Source organism: Mobula birostris, chromosome 6, assembly GCF_030028105.1.
Source record: "Mobula birostris isolate sMobBir1 chromosome 6, sMobBir1.hap1, whole genome shotgun sequence".
In the NCBI taxonomy this organism is placed as follows: Eukaryota; Metazoa; Chordata; class Chondrichthyes; order Myliobatiformes; family Myliobatidae; genus Mobula; species Mobula birostris.
Genome location: NC_092375.1, coordinates 125911200 through 125938975, shown reverse-complemented (window position 1 = coordinate 125938975; position 27776 = coordinate 125911200). Strand labels below are relative to the sequence as shown.

Genomic DNA, 27776 nt, shown 5'->3' with positions numbered 1-27776 from the left:
TGAACATTTGCCACATTTCTGCCGTACATTTCCCTGAGAACATCTGTTCCCAATTTATAGAAACATAGAAAATAGGTGCAGGAGTAGGCCATTCGGCCCTTTGAGCCGGCACCGCCATTCAGTATGCTCATGGCTGATCATCCAACTCAGAACCCTGTACCAGCCTTCCCTCCATACCCCCTGATCCCTTTAGCCACAAGGGCCATATCTAACTCCCTGTTAAATATAGCAAATGAACTGGCTTCAACTGTTTCCTGTGGCAGAGAATTCCACAGGTTCACCACTCTCTGTGTGAAGAAGTTTTTCCTCATCTCGGTCCTAAACGGCTTCCCCTTTATCCTTAAACTGTGACCCCTCGTTCTGGACTTCCCCAACATCGGGAACAATCTTCCTGCATCTAGCCTGTCCAATCCCTTTAGGATTTTATATGTTTCAATAAGATCCCCCCTCAATCTTCTAAATGCCAACAAGTATAAGCCTAGTCGATCCAGTCTTTCATCATATGAAAGTCCTGCCATCCCAGGAATCAATCTGGTGAACCTTCTTTGTCCTCCCTCTATGGCAAGAATGTCTTTCCTCAGATTAGGGGACCAAAACTGCACACAATACTCCAGATGTGGTCTCACCAAGGCCTTGTACAACTGCAGTAGTACCTCCCTGCTCCTGTACTCGAATCCTCTTGCTATGAATGCCAGCATACCATTCGCCTTTTTCACCGCCTGCTGTACTTGCATGCCCACTTTCAATGACTGGTGTATAATGACACCAAGGTCTCGTTGCACCTCCCCTTTTCCTAATTGGCCACCATTCAGATAATAATCTGTTTTCCTATTTTTGCCACCAAAGTGGATAACCTCACATTTATCCACATTAAATTGCATCTGCCATGAAATGGCCCACTCACCTAACCTATCCAAGTCACCCTGCATCCTCTTAGCATCCTCCTCACAGCTAACACTGCCGCCCAGCTTCGTATCATCCGCAAACTTGGAGATGCTGCAGTTAATTCCCTCGTCTAAGTCATTAATATATATTGTAAACAACTGGGGTACCAGCACTGAGCCTTGCGGTACCCCACTAGTCACTGTCTGTCATTCTGAAAAGGTCTTGTTTATTCCCACTCTTAGCTTCCTGTCTGCCAACCAATTCTCTATCCACATCAATACCTTCGCCCCAATACCGCGTGCTTTAAGTTTGCACATTAATCTCCTGTGTGGGACCTTGTCAAAAGCCTTTTGAAAATCCAAATATACCACATCCACTGGTTCTCCCCTATCCACTCAACTAGTTACATCCTTTATGCTTCCAAGTTCCTGTCAGATAGCTTCATATTTCTTCTTACTCCAATTAAACCCTTTCTTAACTTGTCTGTTCCTATCCCTCTCCAATGCTATGGGAAAGGAGATAGAATTGTGATCACCATCTCCAACATGCTCTCCCACTGAGAGACCTCACACCTGACCAGGTTCATTTCCCAATACCAGATCAAGTACAGCCTCTCCTCTTGTAGGCTTATCTACGTATTGTGTCAGGAAACTTTTCTGAACACACCTAACTAACTCCACCCCCTCTAAACCCCTTCCTCTAGGGAGATGCCAATCAATATTTGGGAAATCAAAATCTCCCACCACTACAACCCTGTTATTATTACACCGTTCCAGAATCTGTCTCCCTATCTGCTCCTCAATGTCCCTGTTACTACTGGGTGCTCTCTAAAAAAAACACCCAGTAGAGATATTGATCCCTTCCTGTTTCTAACTTACACCCATAGCGATTCAATAGACAATCTCTCCATGACTTCCTCCTTTTCTGCAGCTGTGACACTATCTCTGATCAGCAGTGCCACACATATAAAAGATGTGCTGGCATTTGAGAGGGTCCAAAGAACATCCATGGGAATGATTCTGGGAAAGTAAAGGTTAACATATCAGGAGTGTTTGGCTCTGGGCCTGTACTAGCTGGAGTTTCAAAGAATGAGGGGGGGAATGTCATTGAAACCTATTGAATATTGAAAAGCTTAGGAAGAATGGATTTAGACAGGATGTTTCCTATAGTGGGTATGTCAAGGACCAGAGGGCACAGCCTTAGAATAGAGAGGTGTCCATTTAGAACAGAGATGGGGAAGAAATTCTTTAGCCAGAGGATAGTGAATCTGAGGAATTCATTGCCACAGGCAGCTATGGAGGCTAGTCATTGAGTATATTTGAAATGGAGGTTGATAGGCTCCTGGTTAGTCAGTGCATCAAACTTTACGAGGAGAAGGCAGGAGGGATTGAGAGGATTAATAAATCAACCATGGTGGAATGGCCGAGCAGACTCAATGGGCCAAATAGCCTAACTCTGCTCTTTTGTCTGATGCCCTTATGGTCCTGGGATTTTCACGCACAGCAGTCTGTAGAGTTTTACAGAGAATGATGTGAGAAACAGAAAAATACATCCAGTGAGCAGCAGTTCTGTGGGTGAAATCATCTTGTTAATGAGAGAGGTCAGAGGAGAATGGCCAGACTGGTTGAAACTGACATGAAGGGGACAATAATTAAAAATAATCACGCTTAATAATGCTGGTGTGCAGCAGTGCATCTCTGCATGCATAACATGTTAAATTTTGACTATAGATGGGCTAGAGCAACCTGAAGACCACAGACACTCACTCTGTAGTCACCAAACACAGAGAGGTACCAAATAAATTGGCCACTGAGTGTATGTCCTAATTTTATTCCTTGCTTCATTTTACACACATTAATCTTTAAATCAAACAGCATTTAAAAGATATATCATCACAATGGAAACCCAGGCCTCGTCAGGTTGGAGATGTTCCCTTTGTTTCATCCACTCTGCAACTTAGAATTGACTTGTCTTCTCACTTTTCTAGTTCTGATGAAGTCACTTCAACCTAAAACATCAATTAAGTTTCTCTTGCCAGAGATGCTATCTTGCCTGAGTGTCTTTGCCATTTCTGGTTTTATTTAATATTGCCTACATTGTGTTATTTTAAATGGAAGCTTTCTTCCTGGAAGCAGTTGTTGACCATCTCCTCATTCCTGCTCATTTAAGCCCGCAATTATTTGGCTTAGGACATGAGATAAAACTGTTCCAAATATCAGTGGACTCTTTCTATTTTATTCTACTATGGTTAAGTATTTTTAAATATGTGTACATTCACTGTCCCAGAAAAGACGGCAATGGAGAAATTCCAAAGGGAAGATAAATTCCTTCATCATTTTCCACATGATTGCTGGGCACTAAGGGCCTTAGAAATACTGCAAATCTTTCTGAAGCTGCTAAATGAATCTACTTTGTCAGAAGAAGAAAACAAATTTGTGTTTAAAGCACTTTCTTTAAAAGGTAAAGAATTGCAGTACAGATTTCTACAAGGTGATGTGAATCAAGATAATTAGGATTGCCACTTGGTTCTTAAGCTATTGCACTAAACAACAGTTTATCATATTCATTTTAGAGAGTCTTCCACTGAGCCCTTTCTTCAAATGGAATATAACTTATGTCATTTTCATTTGATTTCATTATTTTTGCTCCTTTCAAACTGGCAGGAATTCCACACTATGAGATTGGTTCATTTGTCAGACTCTGATTGCAAGCTAAAATTTGATTCTCGCAGTATGTTTCTTTCACGTAGTGCATGGTGCATTTCTGTTAGCCGAACACAAAGACTTTTGACAAATGATTAAGCAGCTCCTGCCTGTTCAGCACTGCTCCAGAATCCCATCTATGCAGTCAATCTTTTACATTTTTTGGTATATATTTGATATACTGGTTTACTTGCACGATTATCAGCATAATGGTCAATCTTACTATGCTGTTCTTCTCTGATATTAGATTATGAAGACACGCAGTCCTCTTTTATTGTCATTTAGTAATGCATGCATTAAGAAATGATACAATATTTCCTCCGGTGTGATAACACAAAACACAGGACAGACCAAGACAGAAAAAATCCAACAAAACCACATAATTATAACATACAGTTACAACAGTGCAACAATACCATAACTTGATGAAGAAGTCCATGAGCACAGTAAAAGTTCAAAGTCTCTCAAATGTCTCACATCTCACGCAGACGGGAGAAGGAAGAAAAACTCTTCCTGTGTAGTCTTTCAGTGAGGAAGACAAATTGCCATAATTTGCTAAAACTAATTTGTTTGATCCATTGATGCACTCAGTCTGCTTTAGTTTGACTGTCAGTTACTCTCCTGATCCCATGTTACATGAAAGTGAAGTACAGTGGATTCCGGTTATTTGGGCAATTGGTTAATCGGGCCAGCCACTTATTTGGGACCACTCTTAAAGAACAAATCAAATCAAGAAATTTACTGGGATTCACCGTGTTTATTTGGGACATTATGCCATTTAATTGGGCCAGGGGACTGTTGCGAAGTTTCTAACTAGCGTCAGTCATATGCACTTGTGTTACTGCTAACCACTACATCGTACTTTGAGTGAACGGTTTTAAAAAGTGTCAGTTGTGTGTGTTTGTTCTCAAAAAGCAAAGAGTTTGGTAACTGCTAGCTGGCAACAAATAAGCAGCAAAACAATTTTGAATTATTTTACTCACTGCAGTTTTAGGCATTCAGGCTTGGAGATACCAGAAACTGCTGGGAGTGAAAATAATTTCATTACCTCAACATTCTTTCTCTCACTCTCCTTTTTCTGCCTCTGTCCCTCTGAATATACCTCTTGCCCATCCTCTGGGTCCCCTCCCTTTGTCTTTCTTCCCGGACCTCCTGTCCCATGATCCTCTCGTATCCCCTTTTGCCTATCACCCGTCCAGCTCTTGGCTCTATCCCTCCCCCTCCTGTCTTCTCCTATCATTTTGGATCTCCCCCTCCCCCTCCAACTTTCAAATCCCTTACTCACTCTTCCTTCAGTTAGTCCTGACGAAGGGTCTCGGCCTGAAACGTCGACTGCACCTCTTCCTAGAGATGCTGCCTGGCCTGCTGCGTTCACCAGCAACTTTGATGTATGTTGCTTATTACCTCAACAGTTGGGAACTGTGAAGACTTTGAAGGTTTCAACAATAATCTGGAATGTTACAATGAAAATAAAGATTTGGAGGATGCAATCATATCACTGGCTACTAATTCTTGAGACTTTGGCGAAAAGAAAAGTGCTAATACCGTTGAAAATGAATAGCATTTTCTTATTTAAAATAATCAGGGTTGATCATCTGAGGGTCTTTTGCACAAATGCAACATTTTTTCATTTGTTTATTTTTAATTTTATAAAATAATTGATTATATGATAGCCCAGTACCCACAAAATCAGTTGTCCTCAGACAAGAGATTATCATTTCAATTTGATAAAAACGTGTGAAAGTCATTAAAAATGTATAACATATATGCTAGATGAAAGTGTAGAGTAAAAAACCTCTTTAAAACTAAAAGCAGTGAATTTTCAACAATATTTACTCTTATTTTGTGGTTACTCAAAATGTGTCCCAAGTTTTTGTCAACACTGAGATATTTATTTTTTAAAAAAAGCAATAAAAACGGGCAACCACATGGTCAACTATATTCTTGAGGACCCCTTTTCCACCCTCCACATCTGCTAAATGCAACAAGGTCAAACAAGCTCCTGTAAGTTTGCTATTTTTTCAATAATTTTTACATATTTATTGATGTTGCTATTGTCACAACCATGATGTGCTAACACTCTTTTGTATAGAAAGAATTATTTTAAAGTATGACATAAATTTATGCATTTTAAGTAGAGGCCAGAGGCAGCTAGTAACAGAGGGAAAACAAGATGGCTCCTGTATACAGTTCATGCATGTCATGTCATGTAAAGAAGTGTTTTTGTCACCACTGTCAATCGTCAACACTGTCAGATCGTCAACACTGTCAGGTTTTCTGCCTGACGGTGTTGACACATAGTTTGACGGTATTGACAAAAACATCCAAATCATCTTCAGTGGAGGTTGAATATAATTTATGATCACAATTAATATTAATATGGCTTGTAATGTTTCATTAACCTCTTTATTTATAATATACATTATTTCTTCCACACACACAGGCCTACAATATTTCCTTACTATATGTATCCCTAATGACTAAAACCATAAATGAATTTAGTTGCACCATTTCATAATCATTTTATAAAATTTCACCAAATTAAATAAAATTCATAGTAATTTTGCATAATTTCATAGTAATTCCATTAAATTCTGACCTTCCTTTTATGTATTTTAGGAAATTATGGCTAGGCAGCAGCTATCAGTGGAGGAGTGAAGGTGAAGAAACAGGGAATACCAAAAAAAGCAGAGAGAGAAAATATATAGTGAGCCAGAGTTAAAGGAGGAATACCTGAGAAAGGAAAAGCAAAGATGAAAGACGAGAGTAGAGGATGGAAAGATAAAAGCTATCAGTGATTTGAATGAAAGGGAAAAGAGGAGTAAGAGAAAGCATGGAAACATAGACAACAAGAGTCTAGACAGCGTAAGAGAAAAGGCCCAGAATGCCCAGAAACTCCCCCAGATCGTCCATCGGATCAGACTGCTGGTGTCATTAATTGTGGAGATTGGCTTGCAGTCATTTATGACCAAAACTGGTCGTTAGCAAAGGCTGTCACTGTGGATGCTGATCATCAAGATGTTCAAGTGTAGTTTTTCCACCCTCATGGGGCCCAACACGCACTTCCATCCAAAGCCAGGTGGAAAAGATACAAGCGTCGTACCAGTTGAAGATATTCTGGTCAGACTGATGGAGCCGTCATCACTGGGTCGTGCAGGCAGGACAAGGGAGATCTACCACCTGTCTGCTGAAGTCATGGACTTTATAGAGGAGGAGCATATTAATCGTCTACTTCCTGATAAAGCTGACTGAACGTTTTCAAAGATTTTCAAGCCCAGAAATGGATGGATTTTTTTTTAGCTCCTGGTGTGTTTTCTGATGTTTATGCTTAAACATTGCAGTTGTACTGTAGTTTTTATTTTGCTGTTTACTGTTGTTGTTAATTTTTACAGAAGGATAAAATGTACATGACAAATTGTTATTTGTTGTACCAAATTGTTAAATAAAGTTGTTAAGCAAGGAAGCATTGATTTGAGTGGTGAAAAGGTTGGAATTGTTTGTTGTAATTAGGCCACTGCCACCACCGTCAGATGAAACTTTCTTTGTTTTAAATTAATATGCTTACAATCTGTTTCTCCCAAACAGTTGATTTATTAAAGTAATTGTCTCTTTAAGATTAAAAATGTGTTTTTATGTCCAAAATTGTTATTTTGTATATTTAATGCTAATGATAAAAGTTGCATGATGTAAGAGTTTTTAAAGGAGTACACGTGAAATGGTATAAAAAATGAACAAAAGTGAATATTCAACACAATAGCATTTGTGTGTATCTATGATGTAGACACAATGATTTAATAGCTCTAAATCTATATAAGACTAAATAAATAAGAATAATTAGCTTTTTATTGCGTCTGTGTTGACAAAAACTAAGTAATGACAGGAAAAACATTTATGAAAAAATTACAAAATCAGGAGGTTGCACCAAAATATTGCTTGATTGCTGAGACCTTGTTCTATAAACATATAAGTTTAGGTTTGTTAGCATTTAAATTTTTTTCTTTTCAAAATTAAAACCTGTTTTATCCAAATTCTCAAGAATCAGTGCTGCATTTGTTGTGAAATTTATTGTCTTTCTGGCAGCAGTACAATGCAATACATAATAATAGAGAAAAACATAAATTACAGTAAGTATATATAATAAATAGTTAAATAAGTAGTGCAAAAACAGAAATAAAAAAGCAATGAGGTAGTGATCATGGGTTCAATGTCCATTCAGAAAAAGAATGGCTGAGGGGAAGAAGCTGTTCCTGATTCATTGCGTGTGTACCTTCAGGCTCATGTACCACCTTCCTGATGGTAGCAAAGAAAACAAGGAATGTCCTGGGTGATGGAGGTCCTTAATAATGGATGCTGCCTTTTTGAGGCATTGCTCCTTGAAGATGCCCTGGATACTACAGAAGCTAGTGCCCATGATGGAGCTGACTGCGTTTACAATTCTCTGCAGCTTATTTCAATCCTGTGCAGTAGCCTCTCCGTCTCCCATACCATATGGTGATACCTCCAGTTAGAATGCCTTGCACGGTACATCTGCAGAAATTTGTGTGTCATTGATGCCATACCGAATCTCCTCAAACTCAGGAAATATAGCTGCTGTCGTGCTTACTTTGTAGCTGTATTGATATGTTCAGTCCAGGACAGATGCTCAGAGATATTGACACCCAGGAACTTGGCTCACTCTTTCCACTTCTGATCACTCTATGAAGACAAGTGTGTGTTCCCTCATGTTACCCTTACTGAAATCTACAATTAGTCCTTTCGCCTTATTGACATTGAGTGCAAGGTTGTTGCTGCGACACCGCTGATCTAGCTGATATCTGGCTTCCATACGCCCTCTTGTCACCATCCGAAATTCTGCCAACAATAGTTGTGTCGTCAGCAAATTTATAGATGGCATTTGAGCTGTGTCTAGCCACACAGTCATGGGTTTAGAGAGAGTGGAGAAGTGGGCTAAGCTTGCATCCTTGAGGTGCACCAGTGTTGATTGTCAATGAGGGGGAGATGTTATTTCTGATTTGCAGATTGTGGTCTTCAGTTAGGAAGTTGAGGATCTGGTTGCAGAGGGAGGTACAGAAGTCCCAGTTTTGGATATTTTCGATCAGAACTGAATGAATGATTGTGTCAATAAACAGCATCCTGACATAGATATTTGTATTGAAGGCTGTCCATTATCTGCACTAGGTGGCTAAGCTGATTTGTTCACAGTCAACACTGGATGAATTCCTCCATGGATAACTATTAGGAACTACCGTTTTATTACTGCAGTAATATTGTTAGCATTCTAATGTGTCTGTATTGCATTTAAATACATAACTTTTTACTCAGTTAAATGATAGTTTGTCTTTTTTGCACATTTTTAGCTATTTTTATGAAGCTTTGTCGAATTGGGAGTGCTAACTAATTGGGCCAAAATGTGGTCCCACTGTCCCAACTAACTGGAATCCACTCTAATTATATTTTTGTGCTGGTTTTTCTCAGAAGTGGTACTTAATTTTATTCATTGTTTTGGGCTTGTGGGTGTACTTTGTACTGTTACACCAGAATCAACAAAGGAACAAGTTGCATTAGATTTAATAATGAGCCAGATTTGTTTTCCAGCAGTACATGAACATTTATCATATTCAGTATAGTGTTTGAAAGAAATAAATGCAGAATGTTTGTATTCAGGAGAGTCTGACTGACTATGGTAAATGGGGCAGATCAGCTAGATACAGCAAAAAAAACTTTTCAAAAAATAATTTAGAATATAAAACAAGTTTGTATCTTTTTGGGGTAAGAACATATTTCCAAGTTTTAAAAAATACCATTGAGAGCTAAACAGGTAAGGAACAACATAAAATTAAAATAACCAAGTAACTAATGTGCTTAAAATCGTAGTCATACAGCATACAAACAGGCCTTTCATCCCAATTCATCTCTGCCAATCATGTTGCCTAGTGAGTTAGTTCTATCTGCCTGTGTTTAGCCCATTGCCCTCCAAACCTCGATTACCCATATAGTTATCTAGACGGCTTTCGAATGTTGCTGTTGTATCTGCCTCAATGATTATTTCAGGCAGCTCATTTGAAATACACACCACCCTTTTTGCAAAGAAGCTGCCTCTGATATCGCTTTTAAATCTCTTGCCTCTGATCTTAAACCTGTATCCTCTTGATTTTAGCTGGGGGTAAAGATCTATGTGCTTTCACCCTGTATGTGCTCCTCATGCTCTTGTATACCTCAGGTCACCCCTTCAGTCACCTATGTTCCAGGGAATGAAGTCCTGGTCTACACGACCTCAGGGTCCCAAGGCCAAGCAACATCATGGTAAAATTGCTGGTAACTGGTAGTGATACATAGAATAAGAAAAGATAAATGTTAGTAGAAGGAAGTTTGTACGTGACTTTTTTTTTTACAGTTAATTTAAGAAGAAGTTGGTCAAAAGAACTGTGGGCTTCTTGAAAATAGATGGACGTGATCTGTAAATGAAAATGAAATATTCGCTTGTTGAATAATTAACCCAAAGCAACCAATGCTTCACAGTAATTAATGCAACAAAATAGCAGCAATGAAAAAGAAAATGACATTCAAAAGTAACAAGTGAGCTGGTTTCCATCTCAAAGTTTTAATGATCGAAACATAGTGAATAAAGTTCTAGATTAATGAAGCTATTTCTTAAGGTTGCATTACCTCATAGTCATACTTTATTGATCCCGAGGGAAATTGGGTTTCATTACAGTTGCACCAACCTACAATAGAGTATAAGTATAGCAATATAAAACCATAAATAATGAAATAATAATATGTAAATTATGCCAGGAAATAAGTCCAGGACCAGCCTATTGGCTCAGGGTGTCTGACCCTTCAAGGGAGGAGTTGTAAAGTTTGATGGCCAGAGGCAGGAATGATTTCCTATGACGCTCTGTGTTGCATCTCGGTGGAATGAGTCTCTGGCTGAATGTACTCCTGTGCCCACCCAGTACATTATGTAGTGGATAGGAGACATTGTCCAAGATGGCATGCAACTTAGACAGCATCCTCTTTTCAGACACCACCGTGAGAGAGTCCAGTTCCATCCCCACAACATCACTGGCCTTACGAATGAGTTTGTTGAATCTGTTGGTGTCTGCTACCCTCAGCCTGCTGCCCCAGCACACAACAGCAAACATAATAGCACTGGCCACCACAGACTCGTAGAACATCCTCAGCATCGTCCGGCAGATGTTAAAGGACCTCAGTCTCCTCAGGAAATAGAGACGGCTCTGACCCTTCTTGTAGACAGCCTCAGTGTTTTTTGACCAGTCCAGTTTATTGTCAATTCTTATCCCCAGGTATTTGTAATCCTCCACCATGTCCACACTGACCCCCCTGGATGGAAACCGGTGCCTTAGCCCTATTTTAGCCTTAGCTCCACTATTTATCAAAGATGCAAGAGGGAAACCAGGTAATTCTAGAGTAGTTAATGAGAAATTACTGAAGTCTGTTATCGATTGAATGTTCAGATGATTATACAGTTCCCATGGAAGTGTCATGCTTCAAAACTCCTTAAATATGCCTTTTTTAAGACACAGGTAGACAGATATTACTTTAAACTTTGAACTATCCAGTGCCCTAAGCCACTTCTAGATATAATATGGCATTAAAGCAATTGGCTGAAGACTGGCTTCTGTGATTATGGGGATCTCAGGAGCACCCGAGATGGATAATCTGTTCCACACTTCTAATTATGATTGTGAATGTCTTAGTTTTCTTTTTAGTGCTTGCAGTCTAGGCCCTACTATTCCTAAGATGGCTTTGGAGTGTTCTTCTGTTAGCAGAGTAATTATCCATCACTGTTCACAGGATGAGTAAGACTATAACGTTTTGATCTGGTCAATTGGTTACTAGCTTGCTTAGTTCTGTCTATTGCTCATTACCTTGTTCATTATTGACACCCCTGATTTTTTTTTAAAAAAGCTTATTAAAATGACTAACTGAAAGTGAAAAGGATTAAATGTTTTCAAGAAATAAAAAAGATTACGCCAGTTCATCTGCAGTTCCAGAATCTCTCTTGTAGAGTGATAAGTGAATCAATGTGAGTTTTGTCTCATGCACCAGCTTCCTCTGCATTGAGTCTCTATTTACTCTCTTTGGTGTGATGGGCAGGCTGTATTTTACCAGACTCCCAAAACACACTCCAGTGCATGTCACAGAAAGATTACCAAGACAACAGAGAAAAAGATGTGTGGATGTACTCACTCTCTTCTGAAGAAATACAACATGAACCCTTTGCTATATCTGCCCTGGTTTATTTTCAGATAGGCGATTCACCAGTGTAATGCTCCACTTAGTGACAGATGTGGAACCATCCAATAATCTGCAAGTTCAGACTTACACCATGTCCACTGTAAGTCCAATGGAACGCATAAGGACTGGCGATGCCTATCAGAGCTATCACAACTAGGACGATTCCATCAAAGTAGAAAATGATGTTGAAACAGGGAAGCTAGTTTTGCAGATTGGCAAGTTGAGGATTTGAGGACATTGTCTAAAAATGAAGACAGAAGCTTTCCTGTGTAAAATTAGGGAATTGCTACCATGTGGAAATTTGGAATATTTCAAATGTCAGTGGAAGATAGCATAATTGTTCATTTTAAATCTCAGACTCAAATATTAATTAAAAGTTATAGAACATAGAATCAGGCATTTGGAGAGTTTAATTGGCCTAATTTGGTCCTGCATTCTGATGCTGGCAGTCAAAATCAGAATCAGATTTAATATCACTGGCATATGTTATCAAATTTGTTGTTTTGGGGAAGCAGGAATTGCAATACATAAAAAACTATAAATTACGATAAAAGAGAGCAAAAATTAAATAGTGAAAAAGAGATCAAAAAATCTTTAAAAAATTGAGGTAGTGTACATGGGCTGTTCAGAAATCTGATGGCAGAAGGGAGGAAGCTGTTCCTAAAACACTGCGTGTGTTTCTTCAGGTTCCTGTACCACCTCCTCGATGCTGGCAATGAGAAGAGGACATATCCTTGGTGATAGGGGTCCTTAATAATTGATGCCGCCTTTTTGAGTTATTGGTTTTTGAAGATGTCCTCTATGCTAGGAAGGCTAGTGCTCATGGTAGACTAGCCTTCAGCTTTCTGCAGCTTCTTCCACTCTTGTGCAATTGCTCCTCCATATGATACGGTGATGTATCCAGTTAGAATGCTCTCCACAGTACACCTGTAGAAATTTGTGAGAATCTTTGATGCCATACCACTACTACTACGTCGACTCAGGCCTAGGGGGCCGGCATCGGGCACGATGACAGACTCTCCACTTCTCCCTCTCCCTTATCAGTGTGTTCAGTTCATCTACATTAGCTGCGCCGCTGTCTTCAAGGAGTGTGTTGACCATAGTTTTGGAAGGGCGCCCAGGGTTCATCCTCCCGTGCTTGGGCTCCCATATGATGACTAGGCTGGCAGGTAGCTCGGGGTGGCGTAGACAGTGCCCCGCTAGTTGCAGTCTTTTCACCTCGATTTTAGTGGAGAGCATTGGTAAGTTGTTATAGAGCTCAATGTTTGTCATGTGCTATTGCCAACTCACATCAAGAGCCATCCGGAGCATTCGTGTATAGCAACCATCTAGAGACTTCCGCATTGTCTTGGTGAGTGTCTACGTCTCGCATCCGTACATGAGAATGGACTCTATGACTGCTATGAAATTCCTCTTTTTAAGCCCTCTGGTTTGGTTCGACTTCCAGATTTCCTTCATGCCGTTCATAGCCCTCCATGCCAGCGCCTTCCGTATCTTTATGTCCTTCTCCAAACTCATCATTCTTGACCCGAGGTACTTGTAGTCAAAGACTTTCTTAATGGCATCAGTCTCTACAGTCTTGAGGGTACCTTTATCGCAGTTAAACGCCATGTACTCTGTCTTTTTAGCGTTTAGGTGAAGTCCAACTTTATTGCACTCAATTTCCACTTTTGTCAGTTGCTGCTGTGCTTCCTCTATCTGGTCAGAGAGCAGGACTATGTCATCTGCAAAATCGAGATCTGTGAGTGTAACTGGTCTGACCCTTTTGGTTCACCCTGGTCTTATGGTAAAACCAAGCTTGTCATGATCTTTGGTAGCCTGTCGCAGAGCGTAATCAAGGACGGTTATAAAGATGTAGGGTGCCAGAGTGTCTCCTTGCAGCACACCAGCCAGGAGCTTGAACACTGCTGTTTTTCCATCTGGTGATACAACTTTCGCCATGGTTTTGGTATAGCTGGACTCTATTGCTCTCAGTAGATGATCTGGCACTCCGTAAGCTTTCAGGATCTTCAGCATTTTACCTCGGTGACTGGAGTCAAAAGCTTTGCGGAAATTGCTGTAAGTAAGCACAGCTGGTAGGTTGTTCTTCTTGACTTCCTCGACGATCCTACGGAGAGCAAGTATTTGCATTACTGTTGTGCGCTTCTGCCGAAAACCATTCTGATTGAATCTTAGCCTAGGGTCAATGGCGCTGAGAATCCTGCTCAAGATCATCCGATTGTATAGCTTTGCTAAGATGCAGGTCAAGCTGATACCGCGGTAGTTATCTGTCTTTGTGAGGGATCCAGACTTGGGGACTGGGATAATGTTTGAGAGTGACCATTGTTCTGGTTTGTCACCTTTCATCAATGCCGTATTACATATGTCCAGCAAGGTGTCGTCCAGGTCGCAGTTCTTCAGGACATCTGGCGGTATCCCATCTGGTTCAGCGCTCCTGCCCTGTTTGAGTACAGATTTGGCCTTCTTCAGTTCCTCAACGGTGAATGGGCCGTCATCGATGTCAACTTGCGTTAGTATCATGGGTATGTCCTCTTCTTCCTCTGTGATCGTTGGAGGGCTTCCCAGCAGGTTCTTAAAGTGGGTAAACCATGTCAGGACACGGTCCTCTGCTATTTTACCACTTATTTGACCTAATGGGGACTTCTTCCATCTACTGATTTCATTGACTATGCGCCATGCTTCTCCATGCTGCATATCTTCATCAGCAGCTTCTAACTCTCTAATCCTCTCAGCTAGTTCCTCTTCCTTCAGTCGGTCGTAAGTGGCAAAGAGATTCTTCTTTGCTGTCTTGAACTTGTCTCTTAGCTCTTCTGTTTCGCTCCTTCGAAGTTTGGCATGACAAGCATTGACTACGCTTCTTGCTGAGACGACGTCAGGATGTTTCGAGATCCGACTCTTCTTGATTCGCTTCACAGTAAGCAAACTCTTTGTTGCATCTGTGTGTGCGTCTATGAGCTGTTGGTCGCGGTCGGTGGCAGTCTCTTCCTCCCCTTTTCCAGTGGGCCGAAGCGATTTCTCACCTCCACTGTATACTGAGCTTGAAGAACAGGTTGTGAGGAGAATGCCTTCCAGTCATAGTCATAGTCATACTTTATTGATCCCGGGGGCAATTGGTTTTCGTTACAGTTGCACCATAAATAATAAATAGTAATAGAACCATAAATAGTTAAATAGTAATATGTCAATTATACCACTAAATTATGAAATAACTCCAGGACCAGCCTACTGGCTCAGGGTGTCTGACGCTCCAAGGGAGGAGCTGTAAAGTTTGATGGCCACAGGCAGGAATGACTTCCTATGATGCTCTGTGCTACATCTTGGTGGAATGAGTCTCCGGCTGAATATTCTCCTGTGCCCACCCAGTACATTATGTAGTGGATGGGAGACATTGACCAAGATGGCATGCAGCTTAGACAGCATCCTCTTTTCAGACACCACCGTGAGAGAGTCCAGTTCCATCCCCACAACATCACTGGCCTTGCGAATGAGTTTGTTGATTCTGTTGGTGTCTGCTACCCTCAGCCTGCTGCCCCAGCACACAACAGCAAACATAATAGCACTGGCCACCACAGACTTGTAGAACATCCTCAGCATCGTCCGGCAGATGCTAAAGGACCTCAGTCTCCTCAGGAAATAGAGACGGCTCTGACTCTTCTTGTAGACAGCCTCAGTGTTCTTAGACCAGTCCAGTTTATTGTCAATTCGTATCCCCAGGTATTTGTAATCCTCTACCATGTCCACACTGACTCCTTGGATGGAAACAGGGGTCACCGGTACCTTAGCTCTCCTCAGGTCTACCACCAGCTCCTTAGTCTTTTTCACATTAAGCTGCAGATAATTCTGCTCACACCATGTGACAAAGTTTCCTACCGTAGCCCTGTACTCAACCTCATCTCCCTTGCTGATGCATCCAACTATGGCAGAGTCTTCCGAAAACTTCTGAAGCTGACAAGACTCTGTGCAGTAGTTGAAGTTGGAGGTGTAAATGGTGAAGAGAAAGGGAGACAAGACAGTTCCCCCGTGGAGCTCCAGTGCTGCTGATCACTGTCGGACACACAGTGTTGCAAGCACACGTACTGTGGTCTGCCAGTCAGGTAATCAAGAATCCATGATACCAGGGAAGCATCCACCTGCATCGCTGTCAGCTTCTCCCCCAGCAGAGCAGGGTGGATGGTGTTGAACGCACTGGAGAAGTCAAAAAACATGACCCTCACAGAGCTCGCTGGCTTGTCTATCTTCTCCTTGGGACCTGTGGCTTTGGGTTGCCGCAGGCTCAGTCCCACTTGCATTGACACTACTCTGTGATCAGAACTGACCAAGTTGAAGGTGCTGTAGCCTTCTGTGTTGATCACACAATTACGCCATTTTGTTCTTACGAGGATGTAATCGAGCTGTTTCCTGCAGATGGAGGCTCTGTTTTCATATGTCCACAGTTTACCAGCTCGCTTCTTGAATTGTGTATTGGTGGCAATGAGACTGTGTTCCTGGATGAAATCAACTAGATATTGTCCATTTCTGTTGGTAAAGTCTTGGTATGAGTATGGAACATCTTCCAGTCTGACCTGGGCATTAAAATCGCCGAGTGTAGCCAGGAAGTTATGTGCTGGTATTGAAGTGACAGCTTCGTGAAGTTTACTGTAGAAGGCCTCCACCTCCTTCTCCTCGCTGCAGTTGTGCGGGGAGTAACAGATGATGACAGAGGTCGCTGGGTTTCCTTCAAATTCCGCAGTAAGGATTCTGTCACTGACTGAGACTGCGCCCCTCAGTGCCTTCTTCGCCTTGCAGATCAACATCAGCCCTTCTCCACCTTGTGCTGACATCGTCGTCGGCTCTCTCCATGTGGACGAGGTGATGAGGTGCATCCCCTCTACCTCTGTGAACCTTATCTCTTCGTCAGGGTGAACATGACAGTGTTCTTGGATCCCCAGGATGGAGATCTCATATCTGCTTGCCTGTGATGCCAACTCTGTGCATCGAGGCAAGAGGCGGGTGGTGTTTGCGTTGAAGGTTGAGATGATCGTTTTCACCTTACAACGCAAAAGAGGCACAGTTTGCTCAGCCCCCTTGTTGGACTCAACCCTCCCCGTGGGGTTTGAGGTCGCATCTTCATACTGCCTGTCTAGGCCAGGACCTGGGCGTTCCGCAGAGTTCCTGTGCACTCCGGGCTCTGGAAGTATAGGGTTTTTTGGGTTGTCTGTCGTCATAATGCCTTACAAGGCGCGAAACGAAAGACTGTGTGGCTCGCACTCCTCACACAGACAGTAGGTGGCCGTTGACTCACAAAGAGTTCATCCGCCCTTTGACAGGTTTTGCTTTTAGTCCTGCTGGGTGCCTACACACCCTCCTCCCTGGTTAACCAAAGTGCTCCAGGGGGTGTGCTGGTTCAGTCGCTGACAACCCAACCCGAGACAGGTAGTACTGGGCTACGTGGTACCAGTAGCAAGGCAAGGCCCCTCAAGTAAAACCACTGTTGTTTCTTCTTTGGAATTGCATCAATATGTTGGGCCTTGAATAGACCTTAAGAGATATTGACACCCAGGAACTTGAATCTGCTCACCCTTTCTTTTGCTGATCTCTGGATGAGGACTTGTGTATGTTCCCTTGACCTCACCTTCCTGAAGTCCACAATCAATTCACAAAATGCTGGAGGAACTCAGCAGGCCAGGCAGCATGTACGGAACAAAGTACAGTCAACTTTTCTGGCCAAAACCCTTTGGCAGGACTGGAGGAAAAAAGCTGAGCAGTAGATTTGAAAGAGAAATGCCAGGCAATAGGTGAAACCTGGAGGGGGAAGGATGAAGCAAAGAGTTAGGAAGTTGATTAGTGAAAGAGACAGAAGGCCATGGAAGAAAGAAAAAAGTTGGGGGGGGGGGAGGAGCACCAGGGGGATGTGAAGGGCGGGCAAGGAGATAACATGAGAGAGGGACAAGGGGATGGGAAATGCTGAAGTTGCGGGGGGGGGGGGGTGCAGGAGGCATTACTGGAAGTTGGAGACATCAATATTCATGCCATCGGGTTGGAGACTACCCAAACGGAATATAAGGTGTTGTTCCTTCAACCTAAGTGTGGCCTTATCCCGACAGTGGAGGAGGCCATGGATGGACATGTTGGAATTGGAATGGGTTTGGGAAGTGGAATTAAAATGGGTAGCCACTGGGAGATCCCGCTTGTTCTGGCAGACAGAGCGTAGATGTTGGTGAAGCTGAGATGTCTCCCAATCTACATCTAGTCTCACTAATATACAAGAGGCTACGCCAGGAGCAGATAATATGGATGACATTTGACTGCTAGATGTTCCAGGTTGGGTGAGCAGGATTGAGACAGGTAGGTTAATCATAAAACATATTCTACCTCCTCTACCTTTTAAAAGACTCAAATGTCCTGTCTTTGCGGTGAATGGTGAAGCCCTTGGGTGCAGCGCTGCGTCCAAAATGGCGAGAGTGAGCCACACAATCTTGATACGACAATATTTCTCTGAGGTCTTAACAATTTGACATGTTATGCTAGCTCAAAAGTGCTGCACTAAGTATATGGGGCAAACTGTATAATTAGTGAATCGGTGATTCAGTAAATGATTTGCAAAAATTGGTGGAAAGCTTTTAAAAGCGAACAGAAGGCAAAAGAGCAATAAGGATAGAAATGATGAAATATGAAGGTATATTAACTAAATAATATACTGTAAAAGAGGACATCAAGTTTTTTTTACATATATAAGGAGTAGAGAAGTAAAAGTGGTATTGGATGGCTGGAAAATGATGCAGTTGAGGTAGTAATGGGGACAAAGAAATGAGTTACTTGTGTCTATCTTCACTGTAAAAGACACCAGTAACATTCCAGAAATTCGAGTGTCGGGGGGCAGAAGTAAGTGTAGTCGCTATTATTAAAACGAAGGTGCTTGGGAAGCTGATAGGTCCTAAGGTAGATAAGTCACCAGGACTGGATGGACTACACCCCAGGCTTCAGAAAGAGGTAGCTGAAGAGGTTGTAGAGGCATTAGTAGTGATCTTACAAGAATCACTAGAGTCAGGAATGGTTCTAGAGGTCTGGAAAATCACAAATGTCACCCACTATTAAGGGAGGGAGGCAAAAGACGGGAAAATTTAGGCTGGTTCACTTGACTTCAGCTGTTGGTAACATGTTAGTCTACGGTTGAGAATGGAGTTTTTTTGGTGCTTGGAATCTAATGATAAAATAGCAGACATCCCACCCTGCAAAAACTCATTTCAGTGAGGTAGCACCATCAATTTGCGAGAGACTCCCGGAACTTCCGGGAGAGGTGGGATGTCTGCAATAGAGTAGCTCCTTAGCAGCTAGCCAGATAGTTTAAATAACGTTAGCTATGCTAATGAATGAATGACACCTGTTAAACTCACCTCAACATATCTTTTACAGTCTTTACCCACCATGGGCAATAGGAAAGTCACTGTTGCAAACAGTGCAGTGAGCAACACTGTCATTATTTTTGACCCCTATTCGGCAGGGGTACACTTTAGGGTAGTTGGGGGTGATGTACGTTTTATATTTTCTTTTTTTTTGGAACACTTTGCCATGGCACTCTCACTCTCTCTCTTTCTCTCTCTCTCTCTCTCTCTCTCTCTATCGCTCTCTCTTGCTTTCTCTCTCTCGCTCTCTCGCTCACTTTCTCTCAAAAAATTGATTTCCGGGATATTGTATATAATTTGCGGGCATCAGGGAGCCACCATCAATTTGCGGGACACTCCTGGAACTTCCGGGAGAGGTGAGATGTCTGAAATGGGCCAAAGTCAGCATTGAAGGGAGATCTTACCTGACAGATTTGTTGCAATTTTTTGAGGAAGTAACAAGCAGAGTAGATAATGGACTGTCAGTGCATGTTGTTTGCTTGGATTTTCAGGAGGCTTTGACAAGGGGCTGCACATGAAACTGCTAAACAAGATAAGGGCCCCTGGTGTTACAGGAAAGGTACTATCATGGATTCCACCAGTTAACGGAAAACAGTTAAAATAAAAGAGGCCTTTTCTGTTTGGCTTCCAGTGACTAGCGGCGCTCTGCAGTATTCTGCCTTGGGTCTGTTGCTTTTCACGTTATATGTTAATGATCTGGATGATGCAATTGATGGTTTTATAGCCAAGTTTGCAGTAGGTGGAAGGGCAGGTAGTGTTGAGGAAGCAGGTGATGAATTGATTTATTTCTTACATCTTTCACATACATGAGGAGCAAAAATCTTTATGTTACATCTCCATCTAAATGTACAATGTGCAACCATAGTAATTTATAATAAATAGAACAGTCAATGTAACATAGAATGCACTCAAATCAGCGTGAGTTAATCAGTCTGATGGCCTGGTGGAAGAAGCTGTCCTGGAGCCTGTTGGTCTTGGCATTTATGCTGCGGTACCATTTCCTGGATGGTAGCAGCCGGAATAGATTGTGGTTGGGGTGACTTGGGTCCCCAGTGATCCTACAGGCCCTTTTTACACACCTGTCCTTGTAGATGTCCTGAATCATGGGAAGTTCACAGCTACAGATACAGTGGGCTGTCCGCACCACTCTCTGCAGTGTACTGCGATTAAGGGAGGTACAGTTCCCATACCAGGCAGTTATGCAGCCAGTTAGTATACTCTCAATTGTGCCCCTGTAGAAAGTTCATAGGATTTGGGGGCCCATACCAAACTTCATCAACCATCTGAGGTGAAAGAGGCGTTGTTGTGCCTTTTTTTACCACACAGCTGGTATGTGCAGACCACGTGAGGTCCTCGGTGATGTGGATGCCGAGGAATTTAAAGCTCATTACCCTCTCATCCCCAGGTCCATTGATGTCAATAAGGGTTAGCCCGTCTCCGTTCCTCCTGTAATCCACAACCAGCTCCTTTGTTTTTGAGACATTGAGAGAGAGGTTGTTTTCTTGACACCACTGTGTCAGAGAGATGACTTCTTCCCTGTAGGCCATTTCTTTATTGTTTGAGATAAGGCCAATCAATGTAGTGTCGTCGGCAAATTTAATGCAGATTAGAGCTGTGGGTGGAGACACAGTCCTGGGTATAGAGAGAGTAAAGGAGGGGACTTAGTACACAGCCCTGAGGGGCTCCTGTATTGAGAGTCAGAGGGGTGGAGGTGAGAGAGCCTACTCTTACCTCCTGCCAGCAATCTGACAGGAAGTCCAGGATCTAGCTGCACAAGGCAGGGTCAAGGCCGTGGTCTCTGAGCTTCTTGTTGATTCTGGTTGGAACTATGGTGTTGAATGCTGAACTGTAGCCCCATATCTAAGGAAGGATCTGCTGGCATTGGGGAGTGTCCAGAGGAAGTTTAAAGGATTGATACTGGGGATCGAAGATTAATGTATGAAGACCATTTTCTGGGTCTGAACTCACTGCTGCTTAGAAGAATGAGAAAGGGGTGAGAACAGGGAGAATCTCATTGAAAGGTACCAAATATTGAAAGGCATGTATAGAGTGGATGTGAAAGAGATATTTCCAGTTGTGGAGAGTCTTAGACCAGAGAACTTAGCCTTAGAATAGCAGGATTTCTCTTCAGAACAGTGATGAGGAAGAGTTTCTTTAGCCAGGCAGTGGTGAATCTGTGGATTTCGTTGCAACAGACAGCTGTAGAGGCCAAGTCATTGGGTATGCGGTATTTAAAGTGGAGGTTAATTGTTTCTTGATTAGTAAGGCATTAAAAATTATTGGGAGAAAGCAGGAGAATGGGGTTCAGAGGGAAAAATAAGTCAGCCATGATCAAATGGAAAATTGACTTCATTAGCTGAATGTACAAATTATGCTCCTGTGGCTTATGTTCGTATGGTCTTTATGTAACTCCCTGATTGAGATTTTTACTGCAATGCTGCAGGTATTTCAGTTAGCAATTCTGTAAGATCAGTCTGTTAGTTCTGCTTTCAGCCTGTTTGGGTTTGGACTGAGAAAAGGGGCTTTGTTGCTCAACTTCGGAATTGATGTCAGCCAATCAGGATGGTTGAACTGGGAGAAGGTTCAAGAGAACACTGGGTGGAGGGTTTTTGTGAGGGACACTGGTGTGGGCCAAGGTCTTTGTTGGCGGGAGCTGGGAGAAGACAGGCAGGAAGATGGCTGAGGATGCCATTCCTGTTGCACAGGGTGCTTTGTGCAGATGAATGGCTTCAAGAAGGGAGGACCAATAGTCCTGTGAGGGAGCCCACTTGTTCGAGATGGATTTCAAGCAACATTCGGAAGGTGCTGTGTGTACCTTGAAAACAACAGCTTCTGGCAGATTTGAGCTCCATTGTGCATGTGTGACTGTTTAAATGTAATGGGCCCTTTTTGTTTTTTAATTTTTTCTTTCTTTTAATAACTGGTTGCTTAAGTTACCATTCTTAAACGTACTTCTTTATAATTGTATGTAGTGTACGATCTGTTATTTCTTGCCGACTGGCAGTAAATCACACAGCATTCACACAAACTGTGGGTTTGGGTGGGCGAGACGTCCCAACCCCACGGATTTGGCGAGATCAAAGTCATATACACCCAAGACGTATGAAGCCGGAGAATGGTGGTTTTCTCGCCGTGGAGTCCAGTGGCTGTTAGTGAGGGACTAACGAGCCGCATTTGCAGAGATGCCCAGTAAAAAAGGGTTTCACTAATTTTTGAGGCTTGTTTTCACAAATTTGCAGCAGTACTTCTTTGCTATTTTTGATTATATCTCAGAAGTATTTAATTGTCTGAAGAATTGTGGCAAGGGTTGGCATGTTTAAGTTCTTGGGTGTCAGCATGTTGAAGGATCTACCCTGGGCCCAATGTATTGAAGAATTCATGAAGAAGAAACGCCAGTGGCTCTACTTCATTGGCAGCCTAAGGAGGTTTGGTGTTACCAAAGACTTGCAAATTTCGACAGGAGTATAGTGGAGAACGCTTTGACTGATTGCATCACAGTTTGGGTTGGAGGCTGCAATGCACAGGATCACAAAAAGTTACAGAGAATTAGAGTCTTAGCTACCTCCTTCACAGGCACAACTCTCCCCAACATCAAGGATGTCTTCAAGAGATGGTGCTTCTTCAAGAGACGGCATCCATCACTGAAGTCCCTCAGCAACCACAGTATGTCCTCTTTTGATTACAAACATCATTGAGGAGATTCAAGTGCCTGAAGACCCACACTCAAGCATTCAGAAATAGTTTTGAAACCTTCACTGTCAGAATTCTGAATGGTCTGTGGACCCATGAATAGAACCTTTTTTTTCCTTTTTTTGCATCATTTATTTTGTAATTTATAGTAATTTTATGTCTTTGCAATGTACTACCACAAAACAACAAATTTCACATCATATAAGACTCCTCCATTTTCAAGACATCCATGCTCACCCCATCATCCCATTACCTTTACAGTGATAGAGTTCCTCTTGTCCTCACCTGATACCGCATGAGCTTCTGCAGCTAACACAATTCTTTGCAACTTTTGCCATCTTTAACTGGATCCTTGAACATCTTTACTTCACCCCCACTCTCCACTTCCTGCAGGAAGCACTCCCTCCATGATCCCTTTGTCCATTCGTCCCTCCCCACTAATCTCCTCCTGACACGTATTCCTGCAAGTGAGAGAAATGCTACACTTGCCCATTCACCTCCTTCCTGACCTCTATTCAGGGCCCCAAACAGTCCTTCCAGGTGAGGCAGCATTTTACCTGTAAATCTGTGGTCTTCTTTGTATCCGGTGATCCCAATGTTGCCTCCTCTATGTTGGTGAGACCCGACATAAATTGGGAGACTGCTTCGTTGCGCACCTCTCCTCCATCTGCCAAAAATGGAATTTTCCAGTTGCCAACCATTTTAACTCCTATCCCTATTCCTATTCCGACATGTTGGTCTATGGCCTCCTCTTCTGCTTTGATGAGGCCACTCTCAGGGTGGAGGAACAACTCCTCATATTCCTCTTAGCTAGCCTCCAACCTGATGGCATGAACATCAACTTCTCCTTTCACTGATTGTTTTTCCTCTTTTTTTCCTTTTTCCCTCTTCCTTCCCTCTCTTCTATGCCTCACTCTGGCCTTTCACCTCTGCTCACCTGCCTATTGCCTCCGTCTCATGCCTCTCTTTCTTCCTTTTCTCCCATGGTCCACTCTTCTCTCCTGTCAGATTTCTTCTTTATCAGTCCTTTACCTTTTCCACCCACCTGGTATCACCTCTCACTTTCTAGCTAGACCGACTTCCCCTCCCCCACTTTTCTATTCTGCTGCCTTCCCTCTTCCTTTCCAGTCCTGATGAAGGGTCTCAGCCCAAACTGTTGACTTTTTATTCATTTCCATAGATGCTGCCTGACCTGCAGAGTTTGTCCAGCATTTTATGTGTGTTGCACTGGATTTCCAGAATCTGCAGAATCTCATGTGTAACAATGATAATAAGCTTGATTCTGACATATTGGATTATTTTGAGGTTGTGAAATGTAAGTTTTAACTTTTTGTGTGCTGTGATTGCATTTACTGTCTTTAACAGCTATTACGGGAATAAATAGTTGGTAAGAAAAAAGGTAGAAACTGTTGGTACAGTAAATGTGCCTTGAGGTAATCAGTACCTCAAAGATATAGAGTGAGTGCAAGATAAAGTACTTAGACTGTTCTTTTTAAAGGGCAAATGTAAATAATGGTTCTTGTATTTCACACTTTCTATTAAACATTGGTTCTTTCGTGTTGTAAGCTACCCTACAAACGCAGGTGCATTATTCGTTCCTTTGGCAAATGAGCCTGCCTTGAGGAAAGAAACTAAAGAAGAAAAGCAAATTGAAACCTACAAATTATTTCCACCATGAATCCCCTCCCCAAATTAGCTTTGTGGTGAATATTTTATTGGGGGCTAAGTTGTAAGCAAATTGCTTCCCAGTTCGGTGGCTAAGTAAACTGCACAGACAATCAACTCTCCTCCCTGCACTACTAAATGCTGCTATTTCCTGTAACTTCCTATGTACATAAATCGTAAAAACTGAAAGAAAGTTTTGCACATATCTGCATGGTTCAGCTTCCCTGTCTGGAGATAGGGCATTCAAAACAACGATGATTAAGCTTGACATTTGTGCTGCAGTATCAAGCCTCTGACATCTGTGTCCACGACATAATTTTTAAATATTATTCAGTGGAATATTGAATAGAAGCAAGGATTCTGCCGTGTAAGGTTTATTGCTTTTATTATAGCAGAATCTTGATTAAGTAGAAAATTATATTTTGTCAGGTGGAAGTTGGACAGAAAAACGTTGGCACAGTACAAAAGGGACAGATAATTATAATACTTTCCAAGTAAATATGGGCAGAATAAGTACCTGCCCTAATTTCAAACTTAATTGTGTGAAGTGACCTGTATTTAACTTTAAATGTTAAAACAATTTCACTGAAGAATTGCAGTCTGTCATCTTTATATGTTTTTGAGGCTCAGATCATGTTATTGAAAGGTGCTTTTATTTGCGCTTTATAATTTAATGTGCATAATTGCCGTGTATATTGTATGTAATTAGAGGGACAGATCTGCTCAATTCTAACCATTCAGTGCTTGGAACAATAGCATGAGAAGTTGCTGATTTAAATCAAGCCTTTCAAGACTGGGTATTAAATATATGGTTAGAGTTCCTTCAATCGATAAAGGTTGAAGAAAAATTGACTTCAGTGAAGCTTTACGCCAGAGTGTTTGATATTTTTGTCTTTTTATTTGTCGAATTGCAGGATGTGAGAGATTCGTTCAATGTGTTTGAATGCTCATTTTCCTTCACTTTGATAACAGAGTTATAATGGGGTCCATGCAATTCTCTTTCTCCCTGCACATAAAACCTCTGAATGCAGTAATTTTGACAATTGTAGATGCTTATCAGTTTTGAATTAAAGGTTGTAGTCTTTCCAGTTTGAGTATTTTTTTGCATACTATTGTATATATCTTTCTGGAGCAAAATACTTTAGTTGTAGCATACATTTACAGCATATCAGGATTTACTTGAACAAGATATGATTTTCTGAAATGTAGCACACTAGTTCGCACCATTCTTTTTGATGTTTATGTTTCTTCATTATCTTACATTATGACTAAATAATTTGTGAATATGTACCCAAACTGTTGTTCGACCACCAGGAGCATATAGTCTACTTATTGAATTGTGGTCTAATTATTGGGAGAGTAAATACTTGAGACTGGAATAAGATGGAGATAGAATGCTTTTCAACTGAATAGATTAAATATTTTGTCATCTGTTACTCATAGGAGGCATAATTCCTACTTTCCTAGTGGTTTTCTAGTGGCAAAGCAAGATTAATATAGTGAAAGGTTAAACAAATAGATGAGAAACAAGAGGAAAAGATGAGGAAGAGCCAAAAGATTTATGTTGATTGAAATTGTCAGTAAAGGGGTTTTCGGCTGGCATTTTTCACACATTAAGTGAAAAGAAATTGAGGAATGGGACTCCCAAAAGATTGCTTGACTTTTAATATTATAGAGTAAAAGGTCTGTTTCATTATTTTGGCTGAGACCTTTCAATATACACGATGAAAGGACTCAGCCCCAAATGTCAACTCTTTATTCCTTTCCATAGATGCTGCCTGACCTGCTGAATTCCTACAGCATTTTGTGTATAGGGTGATGCAGCTAGTAGAGCATTGTTTCACAGCTTCAATCCTGACCGCTGATTCAATCTTTCTGTGATCATGTCGATTTTGCCTAGTAACTACAGTTTCCTCCTATGTCTCAAAGGAATGCGGATGGAAGTCTAACGCCATTGCAAATTCCTACTGAAGTGTACATTTTTGGGGTTGTTGATGGGAATGCTGGGAGGTTGAAAAAAGTAGTGGGCAGTGAGATTGCATTAACCCAATAGCATGAAATATCTCCTTGTGTTGTTAGGAAGTATGGTATGTAGATGCATTTGTGAGACCTAAACTAGGACATCTTCTGGCAGAACTTCCTTATTGTCTATGAAGGTTCTCAGTCATCCAGATTATTATATGTGAAGCAGTAGTAAATAAGGAAGTTGGACTTGCTGTGTTGTCTGGAAGATGTTTCGCCACTCATCCGAGAGGCTTCTTCAGTTCTGATACATGGTGGGTAGTTTTCTGGCTTATAAACTTTGAGAGTTGTTTAAAGGTATAGTAATCACATGAGGGTCGTTAAGAATTGTAGAGGTAATTAGAGGGTCATCAGTCTTACCTTTGCATGAATGGAGGGTGTGAACTATTATAGAGACATCGGGGTAGAAATGTTAGGACTGCATTGTAAGTAGCTGAAAGGTGGTGTCGTAACCCGTCCCCTCTGTATATCGGCGAGACAAAACAACCTCTTCACAAACTGACGCCTCAACACCAAGACCTTCGTCCTGACAAAGGGTCTCAGCCCAAAACGTTGACTGTACCTCTTCCTAGAGATGCTGCCTGGCCTGCTGCATTCACCAGCGACTTTTATGTATGTTGCTTGAAATTCCAGCATCTGCAGATTTCCTCGTGTTCGCGCCTCAACACCTCAAGTCGGGATTCGGCTGTATATTTACACCTAAAGGACAAGGGACACTTCTTTGATGATAACAATGTGCATACGAGGGGTAATTGATAAGTTTGTGACCTAAGGCAGAAGGAGTCAATTTTAGAAAACCTAGCACATTCATTTTTCAACATAGTTCCCTCATACATTTACACACTTAGACCAGTGGTCGTGGAGCATACGGATCCCTTCTTTGTGGAAGTGGCCCACAGCAGGGGTGATTGATAAGTTCGTGGCCTAAGGTAGAAGGAGCTGAGTTATTAACTTCAACCTTTCTGCATAATCACTCAAAGAGTTGAACTGCACGTGCATGTAACGAGAGCTGTATAACTCATCTCCTTCTACCTTAGGCCACAAACTTATCAATCACCCCTGCTGTGGACCACTTCTGGAGGTCTAAGATGCTGACTTCTACAAAGAAGGGATCCGTATGGTCCATGACCGCTGGACTAAATATGTAAATGTAGGAGGGGACTATGTT

The 27776-nt window shown here is 41.8% G+C and overlaps 1 protein-coding gene across 3 annotated transcripts in view; it reads left to right on the top strand.

Moving 5' to 3' along the window:
• The window catches only part of bard1 (BRCA1 associated RING domain 1), a 262400-nt gene that overhangs the window by 67186 nt on the left and 167438 nt on the right, over positions 1 to 27776 (top strand). The window lies entirely within an intron of this gene.